The sequence below is a fragment of the Oncorhynchus keta genome, chromosome 19 (genome assembly GCF_023373465.1).
Source record: "Oncorhynchus keta strain PuntledgeMale-10-30-2019 chromosome 19, Oket_V2, whole genome shotgun sequence".
Lineage (NCBI taxonomy): Eukaryota > Metazoa > Chordata > Actinopteri > Salmoniformes > Salmonidae > Oncorhynchus > Oncorhynchus keta.
In genome coordinates this window covers 10,208,675-10,226,704 of record NC_068439.1, presented here as the reverse complement: position 1 = coordinate 10,226,704, position 18,030 = coordinate 10,208,675, and the positions used below count along the sequence as shown (strand labels likewise).

At 52.7% G+C, this 18,030-nt stretch overlaps 1 protein-coding gene across 3 annotated transcripts in view; it reads left to right on the top strand.

Moving 5' to 3' along the window:
* Nucleotides 1-496: 496 nt before the first annotated feature.
* The window catches only part of LOC118397627 (gamma-aminobutyric acid type B receptor subunit 1-like), a 301,998-nt gene continuing 284,464 nt past the window's right edge, over nt 497-18,030 (top strand). For 2 of the 3 annotated variants that reach the window (XR_008070123.1, XM_052469312.1), the window contains exon 1: nt 815-1,430. The gene's annotated coding sequence lies outside the window, so the exon portion shown is untranslated. The other variant, XM_052469313.1, reaches the window with a different exon arrangement.

The following is an 18,030-nucleotide window of genomic DNA, read 5'->3' as shown; positions in this document are numbered from 1 at the left end:
TATGTCGTGCACTACTTTTGTCCAAAGCCGCTCTAGTCAGAAGTAGTGCACCACATCGGGAATAGTGTGCCATTTTGGGGCAGTCCGTTGAAGCTGCAGCCAGCCCAGACAGCCCCAACCTGCCAGCTGCAGAATAAGTTTATTATGCTCATAGAGTGACTACATACATCAAACTGACAGTCGACAGGGGGGAGAGAGGAGGATGAGACAGAAGAAGGAGTTGATTGGCCAATTGCTGTTAGCCATGAACTCGGCATAGTGGGGTGGTCTGCACTATTTATCTAGGATGTGTAAACCCCATATGTCTTTCTGTCAGCCAATGAGGGCTCTAATTTCTCCCATTCAGCACTATTTTCAGCGTCTACCCGGCCCATCGTCAAGTAGTGTGGGGCTGTAGGGGTACACTGAACTCTACTGCAGATAAGGAAGGGAGAGTTAACGTTGCGTCTCGCCCAGTGACGTCACGAGTGAGTGAGAGACATTGTTGAGGGCGACAAGAGGGACGAGAAGGGAAGGAGAGAGCAGGGAAGTGCACAGTGCAACGTCGCTCATGTGTGTGTGTGTGCGCGTCTCTGTGTGCAGGCTGTCGCGCGTTTCCCGAGTCAACATTTTACGCTGGGCAGAAATACAGCGAGTTGTTGTAATTCGGATCACAGCATAGACGTATTGCAGTCTTGGTTTTAGGGTTTGGGGAACATTTGTTTGCACGAAACACACTTTTGCACAGACTGTTGTCTACATTCGCTGTTTATTTTCTCCCTACGAGTCGTATTCGATGGAAACAAAGCAATTGAACGGGCATCTATTTGTGAGTATGATTCCTATAGCGAACTATAGGCTGCAGTAATCTTACCCGAGCTTGGTAATGATTGTATGTTTGCGTTTTATTTACTTTCATAGACTGGTGATACATTTTTGCATTCGAATCGACGTGTTGTCAATTATTTAAAACCAAGCAATATGGACTTTATGGCACAACTGTAGGTTAGGATATTTAATAAACATTCGGCTATCTACAGCTTTGATTTATTTAAAGGGATATTTGATAAATCCTAGTTGATTAGGCGACATGTGTCTTTTTAATAAATTTTATAGACAATTATAGGCTAAGCACAGCATTTGACAGCAACGCAATTTACAGTTTGTATTTTAGCAATAGCCTCTCAGTAGCCTGCTCGTTTAGATGTCATATTTAAGGTAACGTGTATCGGTTGTGGTGGCCGCTCGCTAGCGCGTGCATACTCATCCTTACCTCATTGATCCTCACACACGCAAACACACACTTTCAAACAAGCAAACACACACTTTCACCTGCAAAAAAAAAAAAGCGTCAGCACGCAGGCTGGATATCAATCAACCAATCAAACCTCTTTTTGAGTTCATCATCCTCGCCGACTGTCATCCACAGCCAGCAGCTGAAGAGTGCAGCGGTAAGTTTGTACATTTCAGTTCTCTCTCATCGGTGTTGCAGTTCTCCAAAACGCTATGTTCCCCTATCTATCTGCCTTTCATTGTCATCGTTTCAACCTTCTCCAACATGATGAAATGCAATTGTGCTTGTATTGGCTTGTTATGGTCCCTATGGATTTTGACTGTCAAAAGGGGCTAATGTATTGCTGTAACGACAGACACCACCGGTAGAACGCAGAAATACTTTCTCGCTGTGTTTATCTGTTGTGTCCCCCATAGCCGTGGATATGTGTGCCTCTGGTCTCCCTAGGTGTTTGACTTTCAGAGGGGCTAATGTATTGCTGTGACCACTGAAACAAGTTATTGGCATTATCTCATTGCTTTGATCTTCAGCAGAAAAACATTCCCTGACCTCCTAAAGTGGTGTTTTTCTCTCCACTGTGATGGGCCCATGGTGACTTGTATGTATCCACCTGTGGGCTTCATATGTCGGTGGTCGATTGTGGCTAATACATGAAACTGTTAGAATAGTTTATGAAACACCGGTAGCACTGGCAGCCTTGTAGTCTATGCTTTCATCAGTTCATTAATATTGAATTCCCACCCTCGACGACATACTGCTGGTTTTCAACCCTGGGAGTTAACGACATTGATTGGCCCTTGATTTTGACAGATACCAAGAACATTGTCTCAAAAAAAACTGCTGTGTTTTTCTCAGCATTATGTCTGTAGATTTGTTTTTCTCCAGATTCATTGTATTGTAATATGTATGTTTGGACAGTAAGGGAACGTCTGTCTGTAAGGTTGTGTTTTAAAAGCACCGTGGATATTGTCTTGCAGATTCATTGCGTTTAGTTAGCATCAAATCAACAGGGTCCTCCTAGCCTCTTTCTATGATAATGTGTTTGTTACTATGGTGCCCTGGTCAGAAGTAGTGCACTATAAACGGAATAGGGTGCCATTTAGGACACAGGCAGTGTGTGTGAAGCCTGATTGTGTAAACAGGGTTAATTGGCGTTACCGTGGCAAAGTCAGCTGCTTATTTATCAGCATTATAGCAATCCCCCCGGGGAGACTGTGGCGAGAAAATGAACTCTCGTAATTAGGGCGCTAATGATAGCATGGGGAGGTTCATCACTGTGTTTGTGTGTGTTTGTTGATATTAGGATCGGATCACACAGACACCGGAAGACATGATATATATATATATATATATATATAGGATTACCAGTACACACACACACACACACACAGATCTGAATGGCCAGATGACTTCTAGTGTGTAGACGATCTACTATCTTGGCAGCAGAGAGCTCCAAGACGTCTGTACACCCTGAATGACTTAGCTATTACCCCTATAATATGAACTGTCTCGCAGGGCTGTGGAAGATACCAGGGCATTAAATACCCTGGATCCTCCAGTAAGAATATGGGTCCTCCAGTAAGAATGTGGATTCTTCAGTAAGAATGTGGATTCTTCAGTAAGAATGTGGATTCTTCAGTAAGAATGTGGAGTCTCTAGTAAGAATGTGGAGTCTCTAGTAAGAATGTGGAGTCTCTAGTAAGAATGTGGAGTCTCCAGTAAGAATGTGGATTCTTCAGTAAGAATGTGGAGTCTCTAGTAAGAATGTGGAGTCTCTAGTAAGAATGTGGAGTCTCTAGTAAGAATGTGGAGTCTCTAGTAAGAGCTACTACTTCTATAATCAGTCTAATAGTGTCATCTCACCTTGCCCTGTCTGGGTGTAGTACTCACGCACACGCACACACACACACAAATGCACACACACTGCCTTAATTTCCTGGCTGCTGGTAGGTAAATGGACTTCCTGACTGACACTAGGGCTTACGTCCCAAATGGCACCCTATCCCCTATATAGTGCAGTTTTTTGGACCGAAAATGGCACCCTATTCCCTGTATAGTGTACTACTTTTGACAATGGACCATAGGGAATAGGGTGCCATTTGAGATGTCGACCAGGACTAGGAATTCCAGACTGACTCTTTCTTTCTCTCTTTTTGTCTCTTTCTCTTTTCTCTCGCTCTTTCTCCTTTTTTTTCTCCTTTTCTCTCACTCAATTTCATTTAAATTGCTTTATTGGCATGACGTAACACCTACTCATTCCAGGGTATTCCTTTATTTGTACTATTTTCTACATTGTAGAATAATAGTGAAGACATCAAATCTATGAAATAACACACATGGAATCATGTAGTAACCAAAAAAGTGTTAAACAAATCAAAATATATTTTATATTTGAGATTCTTCAAAGTAGCCACCCTTTGCTTTGACAGCTTTGCACCCTCTTGGCATTCTCTCAACCAGCTTCATGAGGTAGTCACCTGGAATGCTTTTCCAACATTCTCTCAACCAGCTTCAATCAGCTGCAGTCGGAGAAAACAGAAACGGCTTTGAAACTGGCTCTCATGAGGACCTCCACAGGAAAGGAAGACCCAGAGTTACCTCGGTTGTAGAGGATAAGTTCATTAGTGTTATTTGCACCTCAGATTGGGTCACAAATTCTTCACAGAGTTCAAGTAACAGACACATCTCAACATCAACTGATCAGAGGAGACTGCGTGAATCCGGCCTTCATGGTCGAATTGCTGCAAAGAAACCACTTCTAAAGGACACCAATAACAATAAGAGACTTGATTGGGCCAAGAAACACGAGCAATGGACATTAGACTGGTGGAGATATATCCTTTGGGCTGATGAGTCCAAATTTGAGATTTTGTCTTTTTGCATTACATTTACATTTAAGTCATTTAGCAGACGCTCTTATCCAGAGCGACTTACAAATTGGTGCATTCACCTTATGACATCCAGTGGAACAGCCACTTTACAATAGTGCATTTAAATCTTTTAAGGGGGGGGGGGTGAGAAGGATTACTTTATCCTATCCTAGGTATTCCTTAAAGAGGTGGGGTTTCAGGTGTCTCCGGAAGGTGGTGATTGACTCCGCTGTCCTGGCGTCGTGAGGGAGTTTGTTCCACCATTGGGGGCCAGAGCAGCGAACAGTTTTGACTGGGCTGAGCGGGAACTGTACTTCCTCAGTGGTAGGGAGGCGAGCAGGCCAGAGGTGGATGAACGCAGTGCCCTTGTTTGGGTGTAGGGCCTGATCAGAGCCTGGAGGTACTGAGGTGCCGTTCCCCTCACACCTCCGTAGGCAAGCACCATGGTCTTGTAGCGGATGCGACTTCAACTGGAAGCCAGTGGAGAGAGTGGAGGAGCGGGGTGACGTGAGAGAACTTTGGAAGGTTGAACACCAGACGGGCTGCGGCGTTCTGGATGAGTTGTAGGGTTTAATGGCACAGGCAGGGAGCCCAGCCAACAGCGAGTTGCAGTAATCCAGACGGGAGATGACAAGTGCCTGGATTAGGACCTGCGCCGCTTCCTGTGTGAGGCAGGGTTGTACTCTGCGGATGTTGTAGAGCATGAACCTACAGGAACGGGCCACCGCCTTGATGTTAGTTGAGAACGACAGGGTGTTGTCCAGGATCACGCCAAGGTTCTTAGCGCTCTGGGAGGAGGACACAATGGAGTTGTCAACCGTGATGGCGAGATCATGGAACGGGCAGTCCTTCCCCGGGAGGAAGAGCAGCTCCGTCTTGCCGAGGTTCAGCTTGAGGTGGTGATCCGTCATCCACACTGATATGTCTGCCAGACATGCAGAGATGCGATTCGCCACCTGGTCATCAGAAGGGGGAAAGGAGAAGATTAATTGTGTGTCGTCTGCATAGCAATGATAGGAGAGACCATGTGAGGTTATGACAGAGCCAAGTGACTTGGTGTATAGCGAGAATAGGAGAGGGCCTAGAACAGAGCCCTGGGGGACACCAGTGGTGAGAGCGCGTGGTGAGGAGACAGATTCTCGCCACGCCACCTGGTAGGAGCGACCTGTCAGGTAGGACGCAATCCAAGCGTGGGCCGCGCCGGAGATGCCCAACTCGGAGAGGGTGGAGAGGAGGATCTGATGGTTCACAGTATCGAAGGCAGCCGATAGGTCTAGAAGGATGAGAGCAGAGGAGAGAGAGTTAGCTTTAGCGGTGCGGAGCGTCTCCGTGATACAGAGAAGAGCAGTCTCAGTTGAATGACTAGTCTTGAAACCTGACTGATTTGGATCAAGAAGGTCATTCTGAGAGAGATAGCGGAAGAGCTGGCCGAGGACGGCACGTTCAAGAGTTTTGGAGAGAAAAGAAAGAAGGGATACTGGTCTGTAGTTGTTGACATCGGAGGGATCGAGTGTAGGTTTTTTCAGAAGGGGTGCAACTCTCGCTCTCTTGAAGACGGAAGGGACGTAGCCAGCGGTCAGGGATGAGTTGATGAGAGAGGTGAGGTAAGGGAGAAGGTCTCCGGAAATGGTCTGGAGAAGAGAGGAGGGGATAGGGTCGAGCGGGCAGGTTGTTGGGCGGCCGGCCGTCACAAGACGCGAGATTTCATCTGGAGAGAGAGGGGAGAAAGAGGTCAGAGCACAGGGTAGGGCAGTGTGAGCAGAACCAGCGGTGTCGTTTGACTTCTTTTCAAAATGGTTGACGAAGTCATCTGCAGAGAGGGAGGAGGGGGGGGGGAGGATTCAGGAGGGAGGAGAAGGTGGCAAAGAGCTTCCTAGGGTTAGAGGCAGATGCTTGGAATTTAGAGTGGTAGAAAGTGGCTTTAGCAGCAGAGACAGAGGAGGAAAATGTGGAGAGGAGGGAGTGAAAGGATGCCAGGTCCGCAGGGAGGCGAGTTTTCCTCCATTTCCGCTCGGCTGCCCGGAGCCCTGTTCTGTGAGCTCGCAATGAGTCGTCGAGCCACGGAGTAGGTGAACAGATGATCTCTGCATGTGTGGTTCCCACCGTGAAGCATGGAGGAGGTGTGATGGTGTGATGGTGCTTTGCTGGTGACACTGTCTGTGATTTATTTAGAATTCAAGGTACACTTAACCAGCATGGCTACCACAGCATTCTGCAGCGATACGCCATCCCATCTGGTTTGCGCTCAGTGGTACTATGATTTGTTTATTAACAGGACAATGACCCAACACCCCTCCAGGCTGTGTAAGGGCTATTAGACCAAGAATGAGAGTGATCGAGTGCTGCATCAGATGACCTGGCCTCCACAATCACCCAACCTCAACCCAATTGAGATGGTTTGGGATGAGTTGGACTACAGAGTGAAGGAAAAGTAGCTGACAAATGCTCAGCATATGTGGGAACTCCTTCAAGACTGCTGGAAAAGCATTCCAGGTAAAGCTAGTGGAGAGAATGTCAAGAGTGTTCAAAGCTGTGATCAAGGCAAAGGGTGGCTACTTCGAATAATCAAAAATCAAAAATATTGTCTGATTTCTTTAGCACTTTTTTGGTTACTACATGATTCCATATGTGTTATTTCATAGATTTGATGTCTTCACTATTATTCTACAATGTAGAAAATAGTAAAAACAAAGAAGAAACCCTTGAATGAGTAGGTGTATCCAAACTCTTGACTGGTACTGTACACATTGCCAAAGCATACTTTGGAAAATAAGTCATTTACAATATTAACAAAATTCATATTCATATTATATTCTGTCTCCCTCTCTCTTTATCTGCCTCTTTCTCAAGCCATTTTCTCTCTGCACAGACAGTGACCTTTCAAAATTGTTATTAATTTATTCATATTCAATATATTTACAACTCTTTCATTCACCTGATTGACCGTAGAGTGACTTCATGAGATTTATAATGGAAATCATTCACATTTATTTCAATGGGAACTGTGTTTGGTGAGCAAATAATTTGTAAGTTGTCTTCTCCAGATTAAAGGTTTAAGGAGATAAGAAATATAATACCTTTGACAAGGACCGGCTCCTGTGGGTAGAGTTGATTGGATTTCATTGACAGGTGTGTCTATGATGAGACTATATATATATATATATATATATATATATATATATATATAGATGTGTCCCACATGGCACCCTATTCCCTATGTAGTGCACTACTTTTGACCAGAGGCCTATGGGCCCTGTTCGAAGCAGTGCACTATAAAGGGAATAGGGAATCATTTGCGATGCAGTCTATTGTTCGAGAGTTCAGTTCCAGGTTGAGTCTTTATCACAGAATCATGTCTTTATAGAAAATAACAGAAAGGAGACTGTTTTTTGTTGTTGTTGCTGGTTCCCCTCCTGTGATGTGTGCTATATTTAAGGAGATATACATTTAGCCCCGCCTCCATCTATACAGGAGATATACATTTAGCCCCGCCTCCATCTATACAGGAGATATACATTTAGCCCCGCCTCCATCTATACAGGAGATATACATTTAGCCCCGCCTCCATCTATACAGGAGATAAACATTTAGCCCCGCCTCCATCTATACAGGAGATTAGAATTTAGCCCCGCCTCCATCTATACAGGAGATTAACATTTAGCCCCGCCTCCATCTATACAGGAGATTAACATTTAGCCCCGCCTCCATCTATACAGGAGATGAACATTTTGCCCCGCCTCCATCTATACAGGAGATTAACATTTTGCCCTTCCTCCAACATTATGAATGAGGTGAGAGTAATGGATATGGGAAGCATATACCTTATGTGGACAAGTAAGTGAATGAATTGGTGAGTAGCTATTGTAAGTCAGTGAGTAAGTGATGGAATTGGTGAATGGGTGAGTAGCTACTGTAAATCAGTGAGTCATTGAATTAATGACAGAGGATGAATCAGTGAGGATGAACAAGTGACTCCCCATCAAGCTGAGTAGGCCTAAGCTCTATTGACTTTGACTGACTGACTGAATAACTGCTGCAATTGAGGTGCCAGACAGGCCCACACGATTGGCTTTATCTCCAATTAGACCGAACCCCTCCAGCTGCCAATCATGACCCAGAATGTGTGTTGCTGCTCTAGGATTAGTCCCAAATGGAACCCTATTCCCTATGTAGTGCACTACTTTTGACCAGAGCCCTATGAGAGCCCCATGGGCCCTGGTCAAAAGTAGTGCACGACATGGGGAATAGGGTGCCATTTGGGAGACATCCCTGATCTCTCAGGAGGGATCCTAAATGAAGTGGAGCTGCATGTTAAACAAAGATCACACTTATAACCACCTACTGTCTTTCCCTCTGTTCTCTCTCTGTCCCTCCTCTGTCCCTCCTCTGTCCCTCCTCTGTCCCTCCTCTGTCCCTCCTCTGTCCCTCCTCTGTCCCTCTGTCCTCCCTCTGTCCCTCCTCTGTCCTCCCTCTGTCCTCCCTCTGTCCCCCCTCTGTCCTCCCTCTGTCCTCCCTCTGTCCTCCCTCTGTCCTCCCTCTGTCCTCCCTCTGTCCTCCCTCTGTCCTCCCTCTGTCCTCCCTCTGTCCTCCCTCCGCTCTCCCTCTGCTCTCTCTCGGTCTTTCCCTCTCTCTCCCCCTCACTCTGTATTCAGCTTCTCTCTCTCGCGTTATCCCTCTCTCTCTGCCCCTATCTATCTCTCTGTTTCGGAGAGCTGTCACACACACACACACACACACACACACAGCTCAACATTAGTTCAACATTACTTCAACAGCAACAGACTTGTGGGTGCTTTAAACGGCCCTTCATCTGAGAGGATGGGGGACATGCTGTTGACACTCATGCAGCACCTTTTCCATCGCCCCACAATGTACCTTGATTGCTACTGCCAAAGTGTTTGGCCCACATTGTAAATGTGGTATTTGTCTGTTTGTAGGCCATGAAGAGCATTCCTTTCTGCATCCTAAATGGCATCCTACTATAGTGCACTACTTTTGACCTGAGCGACTCCCCTATCTCCCTCCCTTCACATCTGGTCCCTAGAATATTTCTCAAGGCTTCGGAGCAGTTTGAATGATTTTCACATCCAACAGTAGCAGAACCATCACATTCCAATTCATCTTACTAGGCAGACAGTTTCCACAGCTTAAGCCTTAAGTCCTCTTAAGTTGTGTCAGTGACTCAGATATAAGGCACAGGGGGGCTAGTTGTCAGTGTAGAAGATAGATAGAAAGTGGCTGGGTTTTCCCCCTGTAAGGACCAAGCGGATGTCCAGTAACATCTCCGGACAGTTTTCTGTCAGCTCTTATCTTTTATGCTCTTGTCATATGGACTCAAGCAGAGCTGGACTGCTGCTTTGTGACGCAGCCCTGTCCAGCACTGGTATCAGTGCTCACTCACATGTAGAGAGAGGTAGAGAGAGCGCTGTCTTGTCCTTGCCATCATTGAGCATCGATTTAGGAATTATGGCATCACATCTCCCCTTTCTGTCTTGTCTGCTTCTCTCTCTTTCTCCTCTTGCTCACACAGTCTCTCTATTGGCTGTCTCTCTCTACTGGCTGTCTCTCTCTACTGGCTGGCGTGCTGGCTCTCTCTACGGGCTGGCGTGCTGGCTCTCTCTACGGGCTGGCGTGCTGGCTCTCTCTACGGGCTGGCGTGCTGGCTCTCTCTACGGGCTGGCGTGCTGGCTCTCTCTACGGGCCTGCGTGCTGGCTCTCTCTACGGGCTGGCTGTCGTGCTGGCTCTCTCTACGGGCTGGCTGTGCTGGCTCTCTCTACGGGCTGGCGTGCTGGCTCTCTCTACGGGCTGGCGTGCTGGCTCTCTCTACGGGCTGGCGTGCTGGCTCTCTCTACGGGCTGGCGTGCTGGCTCTCTCTACGGGCTGGCGTGCTGGCTCTCTCTACGGGCTGGCGTGCTGGCTCTCTCTACGGGCTGGCGTGCTGGCTCTCTCTACGGGCTGGCGTGCTGGCTCTCTCTACGGGCTGGCGTGCTGGCTCTCTCTACGGGCTGGCGTGCTGGCTCTCTCTACGGGCTGGCTGGCTGTCTCTCTCTACGGGCTGGCTGGCTGGCTCTCTCTACGGGCTGGCTGGCTGGCTGGCTGTCTCTCTCTACGGGCTGGCTGGCTGGCTGGCTGTCTCTCTCTACGGGCTGGCTGGCTGGCTGGCTGTCTCTCTCTACGGGCTGGCTGTCTCTCTCTGCTGGCTGTCTCTCTCTCTACGGACTGGCTGGCTCTCTCTACGGGCTGGCTGGCTGTCTCTCTCTACGGGCTGGCTGGCTGTCTCTCTCTACGGGCTGGCTGGCTGGCTGGCTCTCTCTACGGGCTGGCTGGCTGGCTCTCTCTACGGGCTGGCTGGCTGGCTGGCTGGCTCTACGGGCTGGCTGGCTGGCTGTCTCTCTCTACGGGCTGGCTGGCTCTCTCTACGGGCTGGCTGGCTCTCTCTACGGGCTGGCTGGCTGTCTCTCTCTACGGGCTGGCTGGCTGGCTGGCTCTCTCTACGGGCTGGCTGGCTGGCTCTCTCTACGGGCTGGCTGGCTGGCTCTCTCTACGGGCTGGCTGGCTGTCTCTCTCTACGGGCTGGCTGGCTGGCTGTCTCTCTCTACGGGCTGGCTGGCTGGCTGTCTCTCTCTGCGGGCTGGCTGGCTCTCTCTACGGGCTGGCTGGCTGGCTCTCTCTACGGGCTGGCTGGCTGGCTCTCTCTACGGGCTGGCTGGCTGGCTGGCTCTCTCTACGGGCTGGCTGGCTGGCTCTCTCTACGGGCTGGCTGGCTGGCTGGCTGGCTCTCTCTACGGGCTGGCTGGCTGGCTCTCTCTACGGGCTGGCTGGCTGGCTCTCTCTACGGGCTGGCTGGCTGGCTGGCTCTCTCTACGGGCTGGCTGGCTGGCTCTCTCTACGGGCTGGCTGGCTGGCTCTCTCTACGGGCTGGCTGGCTGGCTGGCTCTCTCTACGGGCTGGCTGGCTGGCTGGCTGGCTGTCTCTCTCTGCTGGCTGTCTCTCTCTCTACGGACTGGCTGGCTCTCTCTACGGGCTGGCTGGCTGTCTCTCTCTACGGGCTGGCTGGCTGGCTGTCTCTCTCTACGGGCTGGCTGGCTGGCTGTCTCTCTCTACGGGCTGGCTGGCTGTCTCTCTCTACGGGCTGGCTGTCTCTCTCTACGGGCTGGCTGGCTGTCTCTCTCTACGGGCTGGCTGGCTGGCTGGCTGGCTGTCTCTCTCTGCTGGCTGGCTGTCTCTCTCTACGGGCTGGCTGTCTCTCTCTCTACGGACTGGCTGGCTGGCTGGCTGTCTCTCTCTACGGGCTGGCTGGCTCTCTCTACGGGCTGGCTGGCTGTCTCTCTCTACGGGCTGGCTGGCTGTCTCTCTCTACGGGCTGGCTGGCTGTCTCTCTCTACGGGCTGGCTGGCTGTCTCTCTCTACGGGCTGGCTGGCTGGCTGGCTCTCTCTACGGGCTGGCTGGCTGGCTGGCTCTCTCTACGGGCTGGCTGGCTGGCTGGCTCTCTCTACGGGCTGGCTGGCTCTCTCTACGGGCTGGCTGGCTCTCTCTACGGGCTGGCTGGCTGGCTGGCTGGCTCTCTCTACGGGCTGGCTGGCTGGCTGGCTCTCTCTACGGGCTGGCTGGCTGGCTGGCTGGCTCTCTCTACGGGCTGGCTGGCTGGCTGGCTCGCTCTCTCTGGGCTGGCTGGCTGGCTGGCTCTCTCTACGGGCTGGCTGGCTGGCTGGCTCTCTCTACGGGCTGGCTGGCTGGCTGGCTCTCTCTACGGGCTGGCTGGCTGGCTGGCTGGCTCTCTCTACGGGCTGGCTGGCTCTCTCTACGGGCTGGCTGGCTGGCTGGCTGGCTCTCTCTACGGGCTGGCTGGCTGGCTGGCTCTCTCTACGGGCTGGCTGGCTGGCTCTCTCTACGGGCTGGCTGGCTGGCTCTCTCTACGGGCTGGCTGGCTGGCTCTCTCTACGGGCTGGCTGGCTGGCTGGCTCTCTCTACGGGCTGGCTGGCGGGCTGGCTGGCTGGCTCTCTCTACGGGCTGGCTGGCTGGCTCTCTACGGGCTGGCTGGCTCTCTCTACGGGCTGGCTGGCTGGCTGGCTCTCTCTACGGGCTGGCTGGCTCTCTCTACGGGCTGGCTGGCTGGCTCTCTCTGGGCTGGCTCTCTCTACGGGCTGGCTGGCTGGCTCTCTACGGGCTGGCTGGCTGGCTCTCTCTACGGGCTGGCTGGCTGGCTCTCTCTACTGGCTGGCTGGCTGGCTCTCTCTACTGGCTGGCTGGCTGGCTCTCTCTACGGGCGGGCTGGCTGGCTGGCTCTCTCTACGGGCTGGCTGGCTGGCTGGCTCTCTCTCTCTATGGGCTGGCTGGCTGGCTCTCTCTACGGGCTGGCTGGCTGTCTCTCTCTACTGGCTGGCTGGCTGGCTGGCTGTCTCTCTCTACTGGCTGGCTGGCTGGCTGTCTCTCTCTACTGGCTGGCTGGCTGGCTGTCTCTCTACTGGCTGGCTGTCTCTCTCTACGTGCTGGCTGGCTGGCTGGCTGTCTCTACGTGCTGGCTGGCTGGCTGGCTGTCTCTACGGGCTGGCTGGCTGGCTGGCTGTCTCTACGGGCTGGCTGGCTGGCTGTCTCTACGGGCTGGCTGGCTGGCTGTCTCTCTCTACGGGCTGGCTGGCTGGCTGTCTCTCTCTCTCTACGGACGGGCTGGCTGGCTGTCTCTACGGGCTGGCTGTCTCTACGGGCTGGCTGTCTCTACGGGCTGGCTGGCTGTCTCTCTCTACGGGCTGGCTGGCTGTCTCTACGGGCTGGCTGGCTGTCTCTACGGGCTGGCTGGCTGTCTCTACGGGCTGGCTGGCTGTCTCTCTCTACGGGCTGGCTGGCTGTCTCTCTCTACGGGCTGGCTGTCTCTCTCTACGGGCTGGCTGGCTGTCTCTCTCTACGGGCTGGCTGGCTCTCTCTACGGGCTGGCTGGCTGGCTCTCTCTACGGGCTGGCTGGCTGGCTGGCTCTCTCTACGGGCTGGCTGGCTGGCTGGCTGGCTCTCTCTACGGGCTGGCTGGCTGGCTCTCTCTACGGGCTGGCTGGCTCTCTCTACGGGCTGGCTGGCTGGCTGGCTGGCTCTCTCTACGGGCTGGCTGGCTCTCTCTACGGGCTGGCTGGCTGGCTGGCTCTCTCTACGGGCTGGCTCTCTCTACGGGCTGGCTGGCTGGCTGGCTGGCTGGCTCTCTCTACGGGCTGGCTGGCTGGCTCTCTCTACGGGCTGGCTGGCTCTCTCTACTGGCTGGCTGGCTGGCTCTCTCTACGGGCGGGCTGGCTGGCTGGCTCTCTCTACGGGCTGGCTGGCTGGCTGGCTCTCTCTATGGGCTGGCTGGCTGGCTGGCTGGCTGGCTGGCTGGCTCTCTCTATGGGCTGGCTGGCTGGCTCTCTCTACGGGCTGGCTGGCTGGCTGGCTGTCTCTCTCTACTGGCTGGCTGGCTGTCTCTCTCTACGTGCTGGCTGGCTGGCTGGCTGTCTCTCTCTACGTGCTGGCTGGCTGGCTGGCTGGCTGTCTCTACGGGCTGGCTGGCTGGCTGTCTCTACGGGCTGGCTGGCTGGCTGTCTCTCTCTCTCTACGGGCTGGCTGGCTGTCTCTCTCTCTACGGGCTGGCTGGCTGTCTCTCTACGGGCTGGCTGGCTGTCTCTCTCTACGGGCTGGCGGGCTGGCTGTCTGTCTCTCTCTACGGGCTGGCTGGCTGTCTCTACGGGCTGGCTGTCTCTACGGGCTGGCTGGCTGTCTCTCTCTACGGGCTGGCTGGCTGTCTCTCTCTACGGGCTGGCTGGCTGTCTCTCTCTACGGGCTGGCTGGCTGGCTGTCTCTCTCTACGGGCTGGCTGGCTGGCTGTCTCTCTCTACGGGCTGGCTGGCTGGCTGTCTCTCTCTACGGGCTGGCTGGCTGTCTCTCTCTACGGGCTGGCTGTCTGTCTCTCTCTACGGGCTGGCTGGCTGTCTCTCTCTACGGGCTGGCTGGCTGTCTCTCTCACGGGCTGGCTGGCTGGCTGGCTCTCTCTACGGGCTGGCTGGCTGGCTGGCTCTCCGTCTGGGCTGGCTGGCTGGCTGGCTCTCTCTACGGGCTGGCTGGCGGGCTGGCTCTCTCTGGGCTGGCTGGCGGGCTGGCTCTCTCTACGGGCTGGCTGGCTGGCTCTCTCTACGGGCTGGCTGGCTGGCTGGCTGGCTGGCTCTCTCTACGGGCTGGCTGGCTCTCTCTACGGGCTGGCTCTCTCTACGGGCTGGCTGGCTGGCTCTCTCTACGGGCTGGCTGGCTGGCTTTCTCTACGGGCTGGCTGGCTGGCTCTCTCTACTGGCTGGCTGGCTGGCTCTCTCTACGGGCGGGCTGGCTGGCTGGCTGGCTCTCTCTACGGGCTGGCTGGCTGGCTCTCTCTACGGGCTGGCTGGCTGGCTGGCTGGCTGGCTCTCTCTATGGGCTGGCTGGCTGGCTCTCTCTACGGGCTGGCTGGCTGGCTGGCTGTCTCTCTCTCTACTGGCTGGCTGGCTGGCTGTCTCTCTGCTGGTGCTGGCTGGCTGGCTGGCTGGCTCTCTCTACTGGCTGGCTGGCTGGCTGGCTGTCTCTCTCTACTGGCTGGCTGGCTGTCTCTCTCTACGTGCTGGCTGGCTGGCTGGCTGGCTGGCTGTCTCTCTCTACGTGCTGGCTGGCTGGCTGGCTGTCTCTACGGGCTGGCTGGCTGTCTCTACGGGCTGGCTGGCTGGCTGTCTCTACGGGCTGGCTAGCTGGCTGTCTCTCTCTCTCTCTCCTGGCTGGCTGGCTGTCTCTCTCTACGGACGGGCTGGCTGGCTGGCTGTCTCTACGGGCTGGCTGTCTCTACGGGCTGGCTGTCTCTACGGGCTGGCTGTCTCTACGTGCTGGCTGGCTGGCTGGCTGGCTGTCTCTCTCTACGGACGGGCTGGCTGGCTGGCTGTCTCTACGGGCTGGCTGTCTCTACGGGCTGGCTGTCTCTACGGGCTGGCTGTCTCTACGGGCTGGCTGGCTGTCTCTACGGGCTGGCTGGCTGTCTCTCTCTACGGGCTGGCTGGCTGTCTCTCTCTACGGGCTGGCTGGCTGGCTGTCTCTCTCTACGGGCTGGCTGGCTGGCTGTCTCTCTCTACGGGCTGGCTGGCTGGCTGGCTGGCTGTCTCTCTCTACGGGCTGGCTGGCTGGCTCTCTCTCTCTACGGGCTGGCTGGCTGGCTGGCTCTCTCTACTGGCTGGCTGGCTGGCTGGCTCTCTCTACGGGCTGGCTGGCGGGCTGGCTGGCTGGCTGGCTGGCTCTCTCTACGGGCTGGCTGGCTGGCTCTCTCTACGGGCTGGCTGGCTCTCTCTACGGGCTGGCTGGCTGGCTGGCTCGCTGGCTCTCTCTACGGGCTGGCTGGCTCTCTCTACGGGCTGGCTGGCTGGCTGGCTCTCTCTACGGTCTGGCTCTCTCTACGGGCTGGCTGGCTGGCTGGCTGGCTCTCTCTACGGGCTGGCTGGCTGGCTTTCTCTACGGGCTGGCTGGCTGGCTCTCTCTACTGGCTGGCTGGCTGGCTCTCTCTGTGGGCGGGCTGGCTGGCTGGCTGGCTCTCTCTACGGGCGGGCTGGCTGGCTGGCTGGCTCTCTCTACGGGCTGGCTGGCTGGCTGGCTGGCTGGCTCTCTCTACGGGCTGGCTGGCTGGCTGTCTCTACGGGCTGGCTGTCTCTCTCTACGGGCTGGCTGGCTGTCTCTCTCTACGGGCTGGCTGGCTGGCTGGCTGTCTGTCTCTCTCTACGGGCTGGCTGGCTGTCTCTCTCTACGGGCTGGCTGGCTGTCTCTCTCTACGGGCTGGCTGGCTGTCTCTCTCTACGGGCTGGCTGGCTGGCTGTCTCTCTCTACGGGCTGGCTGGCTGTCTCTCTCTACGGGCTGGCTGGCTGTCTCTCTCTCTCTACGGGCTGGCTGGCTGTCTCTCTCTCTCTACGGGCTGGCTGGCTGTCTCTCTCTCTACGGACTGGCTGGCTCTCTCGCTCTCTCTCTACGGACTGGCGGGCTCTCTCTCTCTCTCTCTCTCTCTCTCTCTCTCTCTCTCTCTCTCTCTCTCTCTCTCTCTCTCTCTCTCTCTCTCTCTCTCTCTCTCTCTCTCTCTCTCTGACACTATTCTGCCTCTGTGTTTATGCTGCAGTTTTTTCTTGCCCTCTGTTCTCCCTCCCTTCTTAGAATATCTTCTCCTTCCCTTCATCCTCACTCTGTATTCAGCTTCTCTCTCTCTCCCCTTCTGTCTTGTTATCCCTCTCTCTTTGCCCCCCCCTTCTCTATCTTTGATCTTTACTAGAGTTTATCTCAGCAGGCCTCAGTGGTGTGTCTGTCTGTCTCAGTGTGAGATCCACCTCTCTCTCTCCCCCCTCTTTTTTTTCCCTTTCACATCTTTTGAATGTCAAATTGGAAGAGAAGAATTACATTACAATCGTCACTAGTGCAGGGTTACATTGTCTTTCTGTCCCATTACAATGAGCATTAGTGCAGGGTTCAGTAGATCACTCAGCCCACATGAAAAAATACTACATTTTACTATAGAATGCTATATCATACTCACTGTAGTATACCTTACTTACTATAGAATGTTGTAGAATACTATAGTAAAATGCTACAGTATTAGCAAAAACACTACACTCTTTTTTAAAACTATAGTAAATATTACAGTATTAATTTGCATACACCCTGCTCCATATTCCAATTGGTGCCAACCGTAACTGAGAAACTTACATGCGAAGTATAGACCATATATTGTGCTCCTTACAGGTTTTTAGAAAAGAGCAGAAGCTCTGATCTATCTGTTCAGCCTACAGTACCTACCTACCTACCTACCTACCTACCTACCTACCTTCAGTACCTACCTATGTGTATATAGGACAGTTTTCTTTTACTATGGTATTTATACTGTAGTTAACAATAAATGCTACAATGTAATGTTTCTGCAGACTTATTAAAGGAAAGAGTCACCCATTTTGGATGTTATGTTTTTGTGCATCGCCGAGCGACGTTCTATCGATTCCCTGGGGTCATTTTCATGTTTTCATGTGTTCCCTGGGGTCATTTTCATGTTTTCATGTGTATCTGAGCCATTGCCGGTCGAGCAGTAATCGGCTGGTACGACGTAACGTTGTGATAAAGTCTCTCTCCACTGCACTGGAAGATAATGGGAAGAGGACGTTTAGATGGTGAAAACGTCTATCTACCGACCTCATCCCCCATATTGTTTTTATTGACCTTTTTCTGCTCTTTTGCACACCAGTATTTCTACTTGCACATCTATCACATCTATCACTCCAGTGTTAATTTGCTAAATTGTAATTACTTCGCTACAATGGCCTATTTATTGCCTTACCTCCTCACGCCATTTGCACACACTGTATATAGACTTTCTTACTTACTTTTTTTTAGTAACTCGAATATATACACAGTGAATAACTCATAACAATGGCAAGTAAAAATAATATGGCTATGTACAGGGAGTACTAGTACAGCGTCAGGGGTGCAAGATAATTAAGGTAGCTACCAAGCAAGCACATTTGGTTGCTTGGATGTTGTGGGAATGTACGTGTTTGGTTTCCCATTGGTTCTGGGAATGAAGCCATACTTTTTTTTTTTTTTAAACATCCTGAGAATGGAAGTGAACGTTTTTCCTGTTCTGGGAATGTACATTTTTAGGTTGCAGAGAGGTTCTGAGAACGTTTTACTCTGGTTCCAGGGAGGTTCTGAGAACGTTTTACTCTGGTTCCAGGGAGGTTCTGAGAATGTTTTACTCTGGTTCCAGGGAGGTTCTGAGAATGTTTTACTCTGGTTCCAGGGAGGTTCTGAGAACGTTTTACTCTGGTTCCAGGGAGGTTCTGAGAATGTTTTACTCTGGTTCCAGGGAGGTTCTGAGAACGTTTTACTCT